Source organism: Equus przewalskii, chromosome 14, assembly GCF_037783145.1.
Source record: "Equus przewalskii isolate Varuska chromosome 14, EquPr2, whole genome shotgun sequence".
NCBI classification, from domain to species: Eukaryota; Metazoa; Chordata; class Mammalia; order Perissodactyla; family Equidae; genus Equus; species Equus przewalskii.
The window spans coordinates 77,113,305-77,129,644 of NC_091844.1; the positions used below are offsets into that span (position 1 = coordinate 77,113,305).

At 40.5% G+C, this 16,340-nt stretch overlaps 1 long non-coding RNA gene across 1 annotated transcript in view; it reads right to left on the minus strand.

Moving 5' to 3' along the window:
* Nucleotides 1-11,853: 11,853 nt before the first annotated feature.
* Nucleotides 11,854-16,340, minus strand: part of LOC139075817 (uncharacterized) — a 40,384-nt gene continuing 35,897 nt past the window's right edge. Inside the window, exons 2-3 of the long non-coding RNA XR_011526686.1 lie at nt 13,745-13,865; nt 11,854-11,990 (exon numbers count right to left, since the gene is read on the minus strand). This is a non-coding gene — a long non-coding RNA (uncharacterized lncRNA). The remainder of the gene's footprint in view (nt 11,991-13,744; nt 13,866-16,340) is intronic.

Genomic DNA, 16,340 nt, shown 5'->3' on the forward strand with positions numbered 1-16,340 from the left:
TTTACACTACCCATAATCAATTGTGGATCCTATTTCAGAAAAAATCCCCAGCTCTCCAAAGTCAGATCTTTTGATTTCAAGGGGAAAAGCATATTATAGCAATTTTCCATGTCTCATCATTGAGGTATGCCTCATCACAGTGTAGACATGAGGGACCACAGAGTACAAGTAGAAGAGAGTGAGTCTGGGGAAATTTGAACCACTGTTGTCTTAACCTGAGGAGTAAGTGAATTCTGTTCTGTGTGAATTTTATATTTTATAAGCTCTGCTCTCTCTCATGTAAGAACTTTACTATAACTTAATATAGGAACTTTACCATGACAAACCTACAGATTTTAACTCCTTTTTATTTACTATACCCCAGCTTAATTTAGCTTTACTCAATGTCTTCTTCAGAAAGAAAGACTGGCCTCTGGTTGGGGTAGGTGAAAGGAAGGAAGATTCTTAGGGGTTTAAAGATTGTGCCTTTATTTCTAACTTTTGGTAAACTGATAGCTCAGGTACCTACTTTTTGCTTTTAATGATTATTTTTACCCTAAATTCTATTTTAAATAGGCAATCTATACAACACAAGAGTATCCAGTGAAAAGTAAGCCTCTCTATGATTCATTTTGCTCAGACATCCAGTCCCTTTCACCACAGAAAACTTATTACTAGTTTTTGGTAACCAGTTACCAGAGACACTCTGTAGAGGATAAGGAAAGCTTTTATGAATGTCTTCACAGGGTTAAGTCCTAAAGATTGAGCAGGTACATTCAAACAAGAGAGGGGGTGGCATTCCAGGCAAGAAATAACATATGCAAAACATTAAAGTATGAAATAATATAGTTATTCAGTAGCATATCTAATGCTTCAATATCCCTTCCCCTGGGCACATTCTTTCCCATTCTCTCTCTTACAGTAGTTTTACCTGTTCTTGAACTTCATATAAATGGAATTGTTCAAAATGTACTCTTTTTTTCATCACTTGTTTCACTCAACATTTTGTCTGTGAGATTTCTTTATGTTGTCAAGTAGAAGTAGTTCATTTATTTCAATGTTATATAATATTCCAGTGTATGAATGTACCACAATGTATTCACCCATTTTCTTAGTATTGGACATTTTTCTTCTGTTTTCATCATGTTGCCTTACATTAATGGCTCCACATTTGTTTCTTTGACAGATGTTACATAATTCCTGAGAGCCCACTTCTTGCCAGAAGTGAAAAGATATGGGTTTGATACTGGGAAACTGGGAGGCAATGGCCCAATTTCTTTGCTCATTCCTTTGGCCTTGATGACTGTGATAGCATGGATGTTGAGGTTTAAGCTCATGTTCATACTGTTAGTGCCTACCCATTAATATCTCCAATAACCAAATAATTTTATGTAGACAATAACCAAGTAATCTTAGTGTCTTTAAAAATTTTACTCCAGTGATTCAGGAAGCTTATACTTCCACAAAATTTGTGGATAAAAGGCCATCTTTTACATGATTCTGCATAAATCTTAAGAGCAGTGGTATCACATAGAACCCCAGCACTTGTACCCATCTTCTTTCTTGGAAATAATTTCTTAAAGTCTATGTGGACTATATAGCTATTGGGAGCTACATCTCTTCTGTCTCAGTGAAGGCCTTGACTGGAGATCAAGAATTGTTACACAAGATCAATGTCCACATTACTCTCCTGCATCTAGACTTGCAACTTCTACCAAATACTTTCTACAAAGTGCTTGCGCTGAAAATTGCTGAGGGAAAATGTGGCTATAGTTTCAGGTTGGGTCTTGTAGCTTAGACCTTCCGAGGGTGGTGACAGAGGCAGCCATCCCAGAGCATGTGAATGAGAAAGATGAGCCTGAAGAGACTTCCGCTCAAAGCATTTCCTGAGTTGTCTCCTTTTGGCAAACCCCAGCAGCCTCTTTAGCAGACCCATCTATTCTCTGAAATGCTTTTCACTCCCCTGGGAAAATCAGATTCTCTCCCCACTTTCTATAGCGACAGATGCATGAATAAAAGCAAGATCAGCTAGCTTTCCACTTGATAAAATATCTGAAGACACAAACACCAAGGAGTTTATGCAAATGAAAAAACAAAAATATTGAAGTACAAAGTGAGCTTATGCGTTACAAGAACTCAAAAGATCATCTAGATGGTTCAAGGATAGATCACTGAATTTAAATTGGGTATCCATAGAATTCAATTAAATCCAAAGAATATTGATTCAGTGTCTAGTCCCACTGGGACACATTAGCAGGGAGATGGGGTGTGGCAGACAGAGCAGAATGACAGGTGAATGAGACAAGAACCTTGCCTTCAGGAAACTCTCAGCCTAGGGTCCAGAGGATGGAGGAGAGATAAGAAAGATGACTACAATAAAGTGTGGGAGTAGAAAACCATCATGATGTGGTACCCGGTGCTGGAATCAGACTGCCTGAGTTTGAAGCCTGGCTTCATCACTTAGAACTGAGTGACCTTGGGCAAAGTGTGTCTTGAAGCCTCAGTCTCATCATCTGTAAACCTGGGTTTCATGACACTATCTACCTCACAATGTTACTTTGAAAATTAAATCTAACAACCTGTCTACAGCACTTAGTCAAGCACTGCCTACACAGTGCTCAATAGATGGTAGCTATGAAATGTCAGGAGGGGAGGCACAAAGACAGTAGGAAAGGTTGTACACCATTGAAGAGTTTAGAAAAGATGTAAAGGAATAAGTAGCATTTGGAAAGGAGGGGCAGTCTATCAACTGATGGAAACTGGGGAGAGGTGCAGCGTTTAACATATGTTTGTAGTAGTTGCCTATTGGGCTATATAGTCTCTGAAGTAAGCATCCATGCCTGTCACATTTGTTAACGTGTCCCCAGTTCCCACACCAGAAAGTGACTCATTTGAATGAAAGAATGAGTGAATTTGTGAGTGGGTGAATAAAAGGGGCATCATAAGCTGGGAAGGCAAAAGCTGTGCTGGGGGTAAAGTGTATAGGCCATTCCATTGGTGAATCTCTTGCAGGTGAGGCTGGAACGTCAGGTTGGAGCCAGATTGTGCAGGGCTTTGAGTTCAAGGCAGAATCACATCTGTGGGCAGTAAAATTATTGTGCTTGTATTTCTTTTCCTTTCAATTTTGAAGGAAATAAAAAAGACAAGCTGTACTGCAGAGTCAGCTGAAATGTTCTGATCTCATCTTCCTTTTTCCTGCCATCAGTTATGCGCAAATTCGACATCCTTTTTTGCCTATAAATTGCTTAATTTAAGTTTGTGCAGCAAAGGATACCAGTGGCTTTTGAATCTGCTGTTGGAGCTAACAATGAGGCTGATAGATTCTGGGAGGATTATTTTCTAGAGCAGGAAAAATCTGCAGCAATCAAACCTGAAATAGTTCTTAGATTAAAATATTGCACGGCTTCACTGGTCCAGGTACTCAGATGTCAGGATTATTTAGAAGCCCTGGTTCTCTCTATTCAAACACCTCATGAGCTTCTTGTGAGTTAGGTCAGTCCAAGGAAATATGATGGTCATTTCCCAGTCTTTGTTTTGTAAGCCTTCAACTTTCCACATTAATTTAAGGCTTTTACAAGCATCTTCCAAACTTGACATCTCATTTAGTTCTCAGAACAACTTTGTTCAGTGGGTTTTATCATCATGACAGAGGAGGATCTGGAGCTCACTCATGTCATCCGACCCCTTAGTCCTAGGCTGTGGCTCCTCAACCACATGGCCCCTTGGAGCGCCAGTGTTTCCTTCTGAACTCTCCAGAATTCTTCCTGCAGTTACTGCTTGTGTGTGCAACACTTCATTGTCAAGCCACAAAATGGTTTCCTGCTTTTATGGCTCCTCCTTGATGGATGCTTTATGTGGCCATTTTCACGTTGATTTCTTTCTTTCTTTTTTTTTTTTGTTGAGGAAGATTAGCCCTGAGCCAACAACTACCACCAATCCTCCTCTTTTTGCTGAGGAAGACTGGCCCTGAGCTAACATCCGTGCCCATCTTCCTCTGCTTTATATGTGGGATGCCTGCCACAGCGTGGCTTGACACGCAGTTGCATAGATCTGCACCTGGGATCCGACCCGGCTAACCCCAGGCCACCAAAGCAGAACCTACAAACTTAACTGCTGTGCCACTGAGCTGGCCCTTATGTTGATTTCTTTTTATTTTAAAATCCAGTTATCATTCTTTATCTCAGCCAGGAAAACCAATGAGACAAAATAATTTAGTAATTAATTTGGTTCTCTTTTAGAAGGCCTCTTGATCTGTTAATAATGACTGTTCCATTCAAAGCTTATGAGTAAGATTCTATTGCAGACATCAAAAGACATTTACCTAGATTTTTATGTGGAAGGATTAGGAGAAGAAGGTAGATGCACGCTTGATACTCCATTAACAAGTGTTTTTCTACTTAAAGCTGAAAGAGGGTCAGTGTGGTACAGTAGAAAGTACATGGGCTCAAGAGTAGCACATACCTGGGGGAACTGATTCAAGCTATCAAAACTTGATCTTGGCCTTGAGCTCGCATGCTGAGCTCAGTTTCCTCATTTGTAAAAAGGGTTAAGTTAACAGTTATATGCTATTCACTCATTTCAATCACAGGCAATATGCAAGTTGCCAGTAATAGAGCCGTGGATAAAAATAAAATGGATATGATTGTTATCCTAACGAACTTTCAGTCTAGTGAGGAAGACATATATTGTATAGATAATTCTGCAATCATATAATTAAAATTGTGATAAGAGCTACTGAGGAGTAATACAAGATGCTTTGGGAGGGTTTTAGCACAGTTTGGGTGATCAAGAAGCCCTAAAATTGAGACAAAAAGGATGAATAAGATGAGTTGCCTTATAAGATTATTGTGAAGGTTATAGATTATGCTTATTGAAGTGCTTAGAACAGTGTCTGTGGCATAATAATCATCAATAATAATAATGAGAACATTAATATTGGACTAGGTGTCTACTCACTACAGATTTTTTTGTGTGTGTGAGAGGAAGATAAGCCCTGAGCTAACATCTGTTGCCAATCTTCCTCTTTTTGCTGGAGGAAGATTGTCCTTGAGATAACATCTATGCCAATCTTCCTCTATTTTTTGTTTGTAGGATGCTGCCACAGCATGGCTTGATGAGCGGTATGTAGGTCTGCACCTGGGATCCGAACTGGCAAACCCCTGGCTATTGAAGTGAAGCACGTGAACTTACCCACTATGCAATCAGGCTGGCCCCCCACTTCAGATATTTTGAGATGCTCCAAGGAGGGCTTCTCTGCTCTCCTTCTTTTTCCCAGCCCTGATCCCTTTTATAGGATACAAAGCTCTGTTTCCAGGATTCAATGACAACTCATCAGAGATTCATTCTGAGTTATTCTGTCATGCTGTGTTGTTAGTAACTAATGTACAATCAGTTCTGAGAGTTACTCATAGGAATGAGTTATTCCAACCCATCCTAAGTTCCATATAATTGGTATAATATCCCAGCCTGAGAGCAGTTTTTATTAAAGGGGAGGAAACATAAGAGTGATCTCTGAAAACAAAAGTGGGTCCACGTAGTATGGGTGTGTTAGGGGAGAGAATGTCAAATAGAGGCCGAGAGCTCTTACACTGAAGTTAACAGAAAGAGGTTGAGATGTTTGAAAACATGCAGGCTTTCTGAGGAATGCTATCCAGGAAATCTGTAGGATGTCTGTTTTCTACTGGCAAAAGTGTTCTCTTCCACAGTCACAATCCATAAAATCTTTTAATTAGTTATAATAATGTCAGTGGTCCCTCATGTTTCCTGGGGGTTTCTGACTGACAATGTTCTTCCACAGCCATGATCTCCTTTGATTGTCTCCCCAGGCCTGCAGCTAGCTGTATGGTGACTGTGCCAGTAGGACAAGATTCTTTCTGTACCGCTGGGGCCTTCTAAAAACTGAAGCAAAACTATACCCACCTTTCCATTTTCCATCTATCTGGACTTTTCTGGGCACCTGTTAATTCCTGGTCCTGAGTTTGAAGCTGTGAATAAAGAACAACTCAAGAATAATTTCTACCCTCAAGGAGTTAAAAATATAATGTTTTGATGAAGCAAAGTAGAAGGAGCTCTAAGAGCACAGACGAAGGAATGGTTAACTTTGCCTAGGTGTGTGAGGAAGGGCTTCACATAGAGAGGCATATCTGAATAAGCCATGAAACTGTTACCGAAACCAAAGTGGGTTCCCTCCTGGCAAGTTCAATCAGACTCTCCACCAGCAGTGGCTGTCTCACAAAGTAAAGTATACTTGCAGGAAATAGGAGATCATGTGAAATCATTTCCAAAGGCATGGCCTCTCTGAACAAAAGGAAGCAGGGACCTTTTATTTCGGATGGGGTATGAATATTCAAAAGGGAGTGGTGGCTATTCACTGGCACAGGCTCAGTTGTAAACATGCGTCTACATACACTACAGGTTGTGGTAATAAGGCCTAAGCTCCTCCTGGAAAGATCTTAGCACTGAAAATAGGGCAAAGGTCATAGGCGTAGTTCTTGTAATGAGGCTTGCTTTGGTTGAGGGTGGTTGGTGATTGCATCTCCATAACATAACAAAAGGAAAAAAACAATTTGGAAAAACAGTTAAATGCTTCCAAACCCACCCCTGAGTTCCTTGGGGCAATTAGTCAGTGAGGATATGAGGTCTTCCTACTAGAGATAGGCATGCCTTGTATTCTAGGCTGTGAATTGTCTATGAAAATGCAGAGCAGAATGAAAAAGCATAACATATTTGCCAGATGACATGGTCCATGGACCAAATATATTCAAGAATCATTGTTTTAAAAACAAATATATTCTCTTTTGAGGATTTTCCAAGAATTCAGAGAGAGAGGGAGAGAGGGGAAGGGAGGCCTGGAAGAAGGGCAGAAGGGAAAGAAGGAAGTTGAGGAAGATGGAAGAAAGTTTCTGAGTCATAATTGCTGTCTCTGATATTGAACAGCTAAGTGTGACACTGTGCATCTTTGACTCAAGTGTTCACAGGTTAACCTAAAGACATGTAAAGTTCTTGTTAGCTACATGTGTGTGACCAAGCTGTCAACCTAATCTTTCCTGTTGGCACAAATGAGATGACCCGGCAACATATTTGGATCACTGAGAATTCTTTCCCTGTTCTCCTAATTCTAAAAACTAATAACTTTAGAACTTGACAATGCGAGGTTTGAACCCCAGTCCTACATTTATTTGCTGTATGACCTTGAACAAGTTTCTTAGCCTCTCTGAGCCTCAGTTTCTTACATAACATAAGGAGTTGGCTCCTCTCTTGTATTGCTGTTAAAAGGATTAGGTATGATAAACGAATGGCAAGCGATAGGATATATTGGAGTATAAGAGGAAGCCATTTAGTATAAAACTAATTTGGCTTGACCTTGTTTTTTCCAAAAGGGCCTGATATGGCCGTTGAACAAGCATTGTATATCTGCTTTAAGCATTTGTTATGTCCCAAAGACAAGAACAAATGGCCTTAAGATAAAGATGCTACTTCCCCTACTTGGGCATTTCCTTAAGGATAAGCATCTCTCCCTAGGCTAGGAATTGATTGCTGTACCCACCCTACTGTGTCCATCCAGACAGCAGACCTACTACCTGCTGTGTGGATAGCTGCACTGTGCCGGCTAGGCAATCTTGTGACTGTTGTAAAAGGGACAGTCCTATCATATGTGATGTATGCTCTTTGTTCCAAGACGGTGTGTAACCACTCTGTACACCCAACTTCTTTGGTGCCCTTCCTTCTTTGGGGAAGGAAGGCCCCGGGCTAGCCCTCAGGTCTGGCTCATAATAAACTCACTCCAACTTTGATTTATAGATTGGTTATGGATTATTTGCATTGACAGGTAATATTTATAATTTTATAAATATCTCATGTGGTCCCTGATTTGTAGGAGGCACTCAGTGAATGGATATTGTTGTTTGCATTAGTAATTCTTTTAGTATTATTTTGCTTTTTTTTGGTAATTTATTTTTTCTATAATAGATAGGAAAATCCATAGGGAAAGATGTTGGGCCTTTTCCTTCCCTAAGTCCTTGGCTGGTACTGGTGCTTAGTAAATACTTGGTAATTGACTGATAAAAAATTCTGCGATGATTGAAAATGTGGAGTTGAGAGAGTACATTCTTGTCCATTTCTCTGGTATTAATTTTATCTAATGTTTTATGTGCTGTATAGAATTTACTGGAACTTCACAAAATGGGAAAACAGATAAAATTCAGTAATTTATGGGATAGGCAATCTCTGAACATTTCAGAAAGAATCTTTAATCCTATATATGTTGCCAGGAAATGGAGAATGGGTTATGTCTATAAAGAGGGATAGGATGTGAGGAAATCTTTCTGAGTTATGCTGGTTAGTTGTCTCTTGCATGTAATTATTTGTTTTGACCAGGGCCTCCTCCTCAGAGGACTAATGCTGTTTGGATGGCAGGCATACTGGAAGACTCTTTGACCAGAGATTCTCGGAAGTTAGTGTGCACAGGAAGCACGTGGAGAATCTTAGCAGATTGCGAGGTTCTAACCCCAGAAATCCTGATTCAGAACTTCAATCCTGTTTTGTGACTACTGATATACTGAGGTCCTTCCCAGGCCACCACCCCAGCTTGGGCCCTGTCCTGCCCCAGGTGAGACATGGAAGTGCTAGTGCCCACACAAGGGCCACTTCAGCCAGTACTGTTACCTAATGACATGGCCTTCTGAGTCCTTTCTTTTTTTTTTGGGAAGATTAGCCCTGAGCTAACATCTGCTGCCAATCCTCCTCTTTTTTGCTGAGGAAGACTGGCCTTGAGCTAACGTCCATGCCCATCTTCCTACACTTTATATGTGGGATGCCTGCCACAGCATGACTTGCTAAGAGGTGCCATGTCTGCACCTGGGATCCAAACCAGCAAACCCTGGGCCACTGAAGCAGAACGTGCGAACTTAACCACTGAATCATCAGGCCGGACCCCTGAGTCCTTTCTATTGGCCCTGCTAGCAGAGCTACAGATCCAGAATTTGCTAATTACTGTTCTCCATTGACTGATTATCCGCATCTCCTGTATGTGTACTTGGACACATCTAGTTTTTAAATCAATTTAAATCCTAGGTCCACAGTGGCTTATCTGAGTGGTTGCACATGAGATATTTCTATGCTGCTGCTGCCACCACCACTCCCTCCACCACTAAAGCTGCCACCACTAATAGTCAGGCTGCAGAAACAGCTATTGTCTATTGATGTCTTCCACATCCCAGGACCCTCACGGAGGCTTTAAAGTATCCCTTGGAGATGGATTAGTTCCTTACTGTGATACCGAATCCTTTGCTCAGAGAGATGAGGTATTATGCTCAAGGTCACAGTGTGGGTAAGCAGCAGAGCTGCGATCTGAAGCCAAATCCACCTGATTCCAAAACCCCTGCTACTTCCCCTAAAATTAAGGGAAGGCAAATTACGTCTTTTCATTATTTGTACTAAATCAATGTTAATTGCAGTATTTCAAATCTATCTGGACGAGGGAAGAGCCAGTTTTAGTTTTTCAAGGTGAAAATTTAGAATGATTTCTCACATTTGTTATTTTAGATTCTTCTTGTCCTTTTAGTGCAGAGATCTGATGTGAGGTAGGATGAATGATGTGTCACGCAAGGGGGCATACACGTCTTCAGGCATAGCCTGAACTAAAGGTTCCAAAACGCAAATGATCAAATACAAATGATAAAATACAACCTTTTAAAGTCCTCTTTCCCCTGTTAATTGTTAAACTAAAGGAATAGTATTTGCTGTGCATATTTCTAGAGGCCTTAGAAATGGAACAGCATCACCAGCAGCCTCTCTGCAGAGGACAGCCTGATAGTCCAGTGAGAATGGGACAGGCCAAAGCCGCTCAATCACAGAAACAACTTCTACTGCATTGCAGAGTCCGAGGAACCAGTACAAGGAAAACAATAGCCAAAAGCGTGAGCCAGGGCTCTGCTGGCAAAGTGGTGAAATGCAGCTGCAGTTCCAGACACACAGAGATGGCGTCTGCACAGAAATAACGCAGGGAGAGCATCTGAACCTCTCTTGTAAGATGAGCAGAAAACAACCCTCCCTAAAGGTTTAAGATGAAAACTTCCTGACAGTTGAGAAAAAAATGACAAAAATATTTCCCGTATTGAGGAAACCAGGACCTGAGTACACACAAAGGAATGACCTTCAAGAGGAACCACTCACATCCAGAAGTTTCTCAACAGTGGGTGCTGGCTAGAGAAAGACACAAGGGTGATAGGCATGTATGCAGTGAGATTTTAGGGGTCCTGAGGGCCAGGTGTGTGGAACTACTCACCATCAGTCACTTCTCAGGTTGCAAATTTTTTGTCTCAGGCTTCTACTGAATTAGGAATATGATACCTGTGAAGTTTCATGGTATGGAGAAAAGAACATCCAACTCAGAAGGATAGGGTCTTATTTCCTGTGCAATCCATGTCCTCTCTTGGCCTCAGTTTACTATCTCTATCAAGAGAAGTCTGGACTACCTTAGTGCTTCTCAGACTCCGATGTGCATAGAAATTACCTGGGATCTCATCAAATGTAGATTCTGATTCAGTCATTCTAGAGTGGGGCCCCAGACTCTGCATTTGTAACTAGGTCCCAGATGATGCCAATGCTGCTGTTCTGGGGTCCGTATTTTAAATAACGTGGGACTGGATTTTTTCAAAACCTTTTAGCCTTGACATTGGGTAAAGAGAGAAAGAAACTAGGTGCTTTGATGGATAGAATTCAATAATCTCAGGATTTTAAATGCTTTTAAAAGTCTCTATTCATGTATTCATTCTTCCAAATGTTTATTGGACCACTATCTTTTTCTAGTACTCTTCCAGAAACTGAGCATACAGTGGAGAAAAAGACTGCCAAGGTCCCTGCTTTGCAAGAATCTAGTGGAAGTAGACAGGTGACAGACAAAGAAATAAGTGAACGTTATAATTCAGACTGTGAGTGAGAATGTTAACTAGAAGGTAACTTCCATGAGGGCCTGGACTTTGCTCTTGTGTCACCTATCACTTGTTAGAAAAGCATCTGAAATATTGTTACATGTTTAATAACTATTTATTTTCTGAACAAAAGAATAAGTCAATTGCATTAAGCGCTATTTTAAAACAACATAAAATAGAGTATGTGATTCAGAAAGACCAGGAGAGTAGTTGCATATTTTAGATTAGCAAGAGGAGAAGGCCACTCTGAAGAGGTGGCATTTGAGCTGAGTAATGCAGGACAAGAAGGAATGGACCACGTACACATTGGTTTTCTAGACAAAGGGAATGGCAAGTAAAAAGGACCTGAAATGGATTTGCTTGGCACATTCAAGACTCAGCAAGGAGACCAGTGGCTGGAGAGGCTGATGAGGACCAGCCTCAGAGATCAGTAAAAAGAGATGGACTTAGAGAGAGGTAGGCAAGGACAAGATCACGTAGGTCTTACTGCTCATGGTGAGGAATGTGGATTTTGTTTAAATGCCATGGGAGATCACAGAGGCTTTTCATGAAGTGAATGGCATAATATAAATCATATGTTAAAAACAGTGATCTGGCTAATGTTGGAGGATATAGGCAGGTAAGTGTGCAAGAAGCATGTCAGGAAGCTATTCCTATTGGGTGGTTATTCCAGTGAGGAGACTATTCCAGTTAAGAGGTTATTCCAATTAGGATGCTATGCTGGAGACTATCCTAGTTGGGGGAGTGGGGTTATCCTAATGATACTGAGCAATGGGCTTGCTCTGCTCACCATGATCTGATCCAATTAATCACAACCAGTTAGAAATCGAGAAGGAAGTTTAATTAGATTAGATGGCTAATCAGAAGACAGGTGGCTCATATTTCAAAAACCTATCTTCAAGGATTACAGAATCTTGAAGCAGTTATGTATGAAAAACGAGCAGTAAAGAGGGGGTCCAGGGATGTTGATCTCCAGGCATGACAGGCTCCAGGCATCACATTGTTCCATTCTTCTGTCAGCTGTGATGGATACCTTTAGATGTGTTTCCCACCTGTGGTCAGCCTGTTCCTGGAGAGAAACTTGGAGAACAAAGTTTTAATTTATCAAGTATTTGGGGAGAACATATGTAAGCAAAGTCTATAAATCAAGAGAGCGTGTGAATGTTCTAGAGTATGTGCAGAGCAGCGAGTAGTCACACAGAGTAGGGACTGGGGCCATTTAGCATAACAAGATGGACTCGCTTTTGCTCACTTACACTAATATTCAAGGCAAGAAATGATAGTGGTTGTATGAAGACAGTCATAGAAGAATAAGATGCATCAGGTACATAGCTTCAAGGTAGGCCTGATAGGATTGACTGATGGATTAGATGTTGGCTGGGGTTGGGGGGTGAGGTGGGTGGAGAGAAGTAAAAAGAATAATGAAGAATTCTTCCCTGCCCAATGTGACGTAGGAATATGAGAAACTTTCTAAGTCAAACTCCCTATGTTTGGATAGTTACCTTGTAGGCAGAATTTCCATGTACTGAGCTTAAACCTGTCTCCCTGAAACTTCTGACCTGAGACAGAAACTCCGATCTGAGACGCAGCTTTTGAAATTAGAGTCTACTGCCTCTACCTCCCAACAAGACCCAAACGTTTGAAGGGAGAAATTGTAACCCCTGCTCCCCTGCACGCACACCATGTGTTTGCTCTCCTCCGAGCTGAATGTGCTCTGTGTGTTCATGTGATCCTCTCATACCTGGAAGAACCTGACTTTGCTTCTAAAACAAACTTGCTTTGTGAATTAGAATCTTTCTGTGGCTCTGCCTTCTCCCCCTCTGGATGAAATTAGTTATGGTATTAGTGAGATCTGGAATCCTCAATCGCTGTTTCATAAATGTGCTGACCATTGGAATCACTGGGTGAGTTTAAAAAAATGCTAATATCTGTATCCCACTCCCAGAGAGTCTGATTTGATTGATATGAGATAAACTCCAGACATCTAGAGTTTCAAAAGCTCCCCAGTTGATTCCAGTGTGCAGCAAAATTTGAGAAATGCTGCTACTTTGATCCTCATTATTCAAAGTGTGGCCCATTGACCAGTAGCATTGGCATCCCACGTAGCTTGTTAGAAATGTAAGATTTGGCACTCCCCCATCTCTAGTCTACTGAGTCAAAATCCTCATTTTAACATAATCCTCAGGTGATGTCATTGCACATTGAAGTTTGAGAAACACTTATCTAAATCAATGGTCTTAAACTTTGGGTGCATATTGGAATCACATTGGAGAATTTAAAGAATACTGATTCCAAGCTCTATGCCAAGAGATTCTGATGAATTAGTCTGGACTATGTGCCTGAGCATTAAGGTTTTTAAAAGCTCCCAAAATGACTCAAATGTGCAGCCCAGTGAGAACCACTGCTCTCAATCTTACATGTGACAGTAATTTAACTAGTAGCCTTGAGTAAAGGTGCCTATTTTCTGTCACAGATTCCTCCTTTTAGAACACAAAACTTGGCTCTGCCACAGTGAACCAAAAAAATATTAAGAATTTACAATATTTTCTAGCAAGGTAGTTTTACATCTATATAATTAGGCCTTTGGCCACCAAGGAGATTACAAGATTGAAAAATAAGGCTGATGAGGAAAGATAAAACCTGGGAAAGAAATTTCCCAGAAAAGTGAAGGTTGGGAATTGGTTACAGTTTCAGTTCCCAGCAAGGTAATTTAACAGAATATAATGACCAGTTCTTTTCCTTTGCCACCAGAGGCACAGCCAAGACTGCAGCATGAGGGATGTTGTCATGGCACCCAGGACTATTTCCTGATGATTACTGAGTCAGTCACTCACGTGCTGTCATCCTTGGAGCTGCTTGCGCCAGGCACTGCAAGGATGAGAAGGACTCTCCTATGAGAAGCAGACTCTCCAAGGAAGATACGCCTGGTGGTCCAGATCCTGGGGTCTGTGGTAGCTAAAAGGAGAGGCAGGGTTAGTTAATATCTGTAAAGAAATGCAACCATGGGGATGTTGAGACCATCCTCAGAGGGTCCCATGGAAAAGGATGAATTATTTTCCACCTAGATGGTCAGGCCACAGAAAGCTGCCTTGTTGGATAAACTTCTCTGGATGTTACAATTTTCTTTAGTAACTTTGAAGATCTGGGCAAAGAGCAGGCTGCCCTGTGGAATTATAAAAGAATAATTAACATCTGTATAGACCTTTACTTACAAGATCTAATACTTCATTTGCTCTGCTTATACATTCTGTGAAGGTGGTGTTCTTCTCTTCTATGTAAAGAAAATTAAGAGAGGAGGTGACATGTTCTATGGATAGAGTGCTAAGTGGCAGCTCCTCAATTTGAACCCAGGTCTTCCAAGTGTAATTCCAATATACTTCTGAATTCTAAGAAATGGGCCATATTTTATCCCTGAAATACTTTACCTGTCAGCATCTTAGAAAATTTAAAAATAATCTAAAGCAGAAAGAAGTGATTCCTAGATTCATCCATGATGACCCTGGCTCTGCCTCTTAATAATGACCCACGTTAACTTGACTTTCACCACCAGGAAGGTGGCCCTGAGAGTGAGTGGGGTGTGACTGTTAATGGGTGTAGAATTTCTTTTTTTTTAAATTATTTATTTATCTTTAATTAATTAATTTTTTTTTGAGGAAGAACAGTCCTGAGCTAACATCTGCCAATCCTCCTCTTTTTGCTGAGGAAGACTGGCCCTGAGCTAACATCCGTGCCTATCTTCCTCTACTTTATATGTGGGACACCTGCCACAGCATGGCTTGATGAGCAGTGCCATGTCCGCACCCGGGATCCAAACCAGCGAACCCAGGGCCACCAAAGGAGAACGTGCGCACTTAACTGCTGTGCCCCGGGGCCGGCCTCATAGAATTTCTTTTTGAGGTGATGAAAATATTTTGGTATTAGATAGTGGTAATGGTTGTACAACCTTGTGATTATACTAAAAGCCACTGAATTGTATGTAAAAAAATCATACATTGGATTTTATGGTATGTGAATGATACAGCAATTAACAACAGTTGGAGACTTCAATACCTCACTTTCACTAATGGGTAGAACAACTAAATAGAAGATCAACAAGGAAATAGAACACTTGAAAAACCATATAAACCAACTAGACCTAACAGATATCTTTAGAATAGTGCACTCTACAACAACAGAATACACATTCTTCTCATGCACACATTGAACATTCTCCAGGATAGACAATATGCTGGACTATAAAATAGGATTTAATATATATCAAATGATTTAATAACACAGTATTTCCTATGACCATAAGGAATGGAATTAGAAATTAATAATAGAAGCAACTTAGAAAAATTCATAAATATGCGTATACAGTCATCGCCGCATAATGATGTTTTGGTCAATGATGAACCACATATATGAAAGTGGTCCCATAAGATTAGTACCATATAGCCTAAGTGTGTAGTAGTCTATACCATCCAATTTTGTGTAAGTCACTCTATGATGTTTACACAAAGAGGAAATCACCTAATGACGCATTTCTCAGAACATATCCCTTTGGTTAAGTGACTCATGACTGTATTAAATCATAAACTCCTAAATGGATCAAAGGATAAATCACAAAGGAAATTAGAAAATGCTTTGAGATGATTGAAAACAAAACCTCAACAAACCAAATCATAATGGGACTCAGCTAAAGGAGTGCTTAGAGGGAAATTTAACTACATATGCCTATATTTTGAAAAAGACCCCAAATTAATAACTTAAGCTTACACCATAAGATACCTGAAAAATAAGAGCAGACCAAACCTAACACAAGCACAATCAAGATAATAATAAAGAATAGAGTTGAAATTAATAAATAGAGAATGTAAAGCAATCTAAATGCAATTAAATGAAATGAGAAATTGGTTCTTTGAAAAGAGTAACAAAATTGACAAATCTTTAGCTAGACTGAAGTGTTTTCTCATTGGGGATCTTTCCCAAGATCTCTGACATAAATCAAGCCATATAGACTGTCAGACTCCACATGGAGTAACTTTGTCTTATGAATGAAAGCTCAGACATTATACCCCAATCACAGCAGGGAGTGGGATATTAAACATCTCTGAGCTCATTCCTTACTGGAGGGGACAGGAGAAATTATCTCTTAGACCTGACTATGGTCTAAATACAGGCCACAGAATCTGAGAGAATGTACTGTGAGATGAAGTCAAACAAAAATGCACAGTGATTCCAGGGTCAAGTCCAGAAGAGAAGGATAATTTAGCAACAGGGTGAGCTCTCAGTGGGTGAACAGCTCACGAGGTACAGGGGAAGCCAGGTTCAGTTGGGGTAGACAGGTAGCAGCCATCTGCATTTTTGATGATAAGTTTCTAGGGCTGTAGGTTAGTGAGAGTAGGTCCCGAGAAGTCAAATGTATGATCAGAAAATAACTTGCAAGTC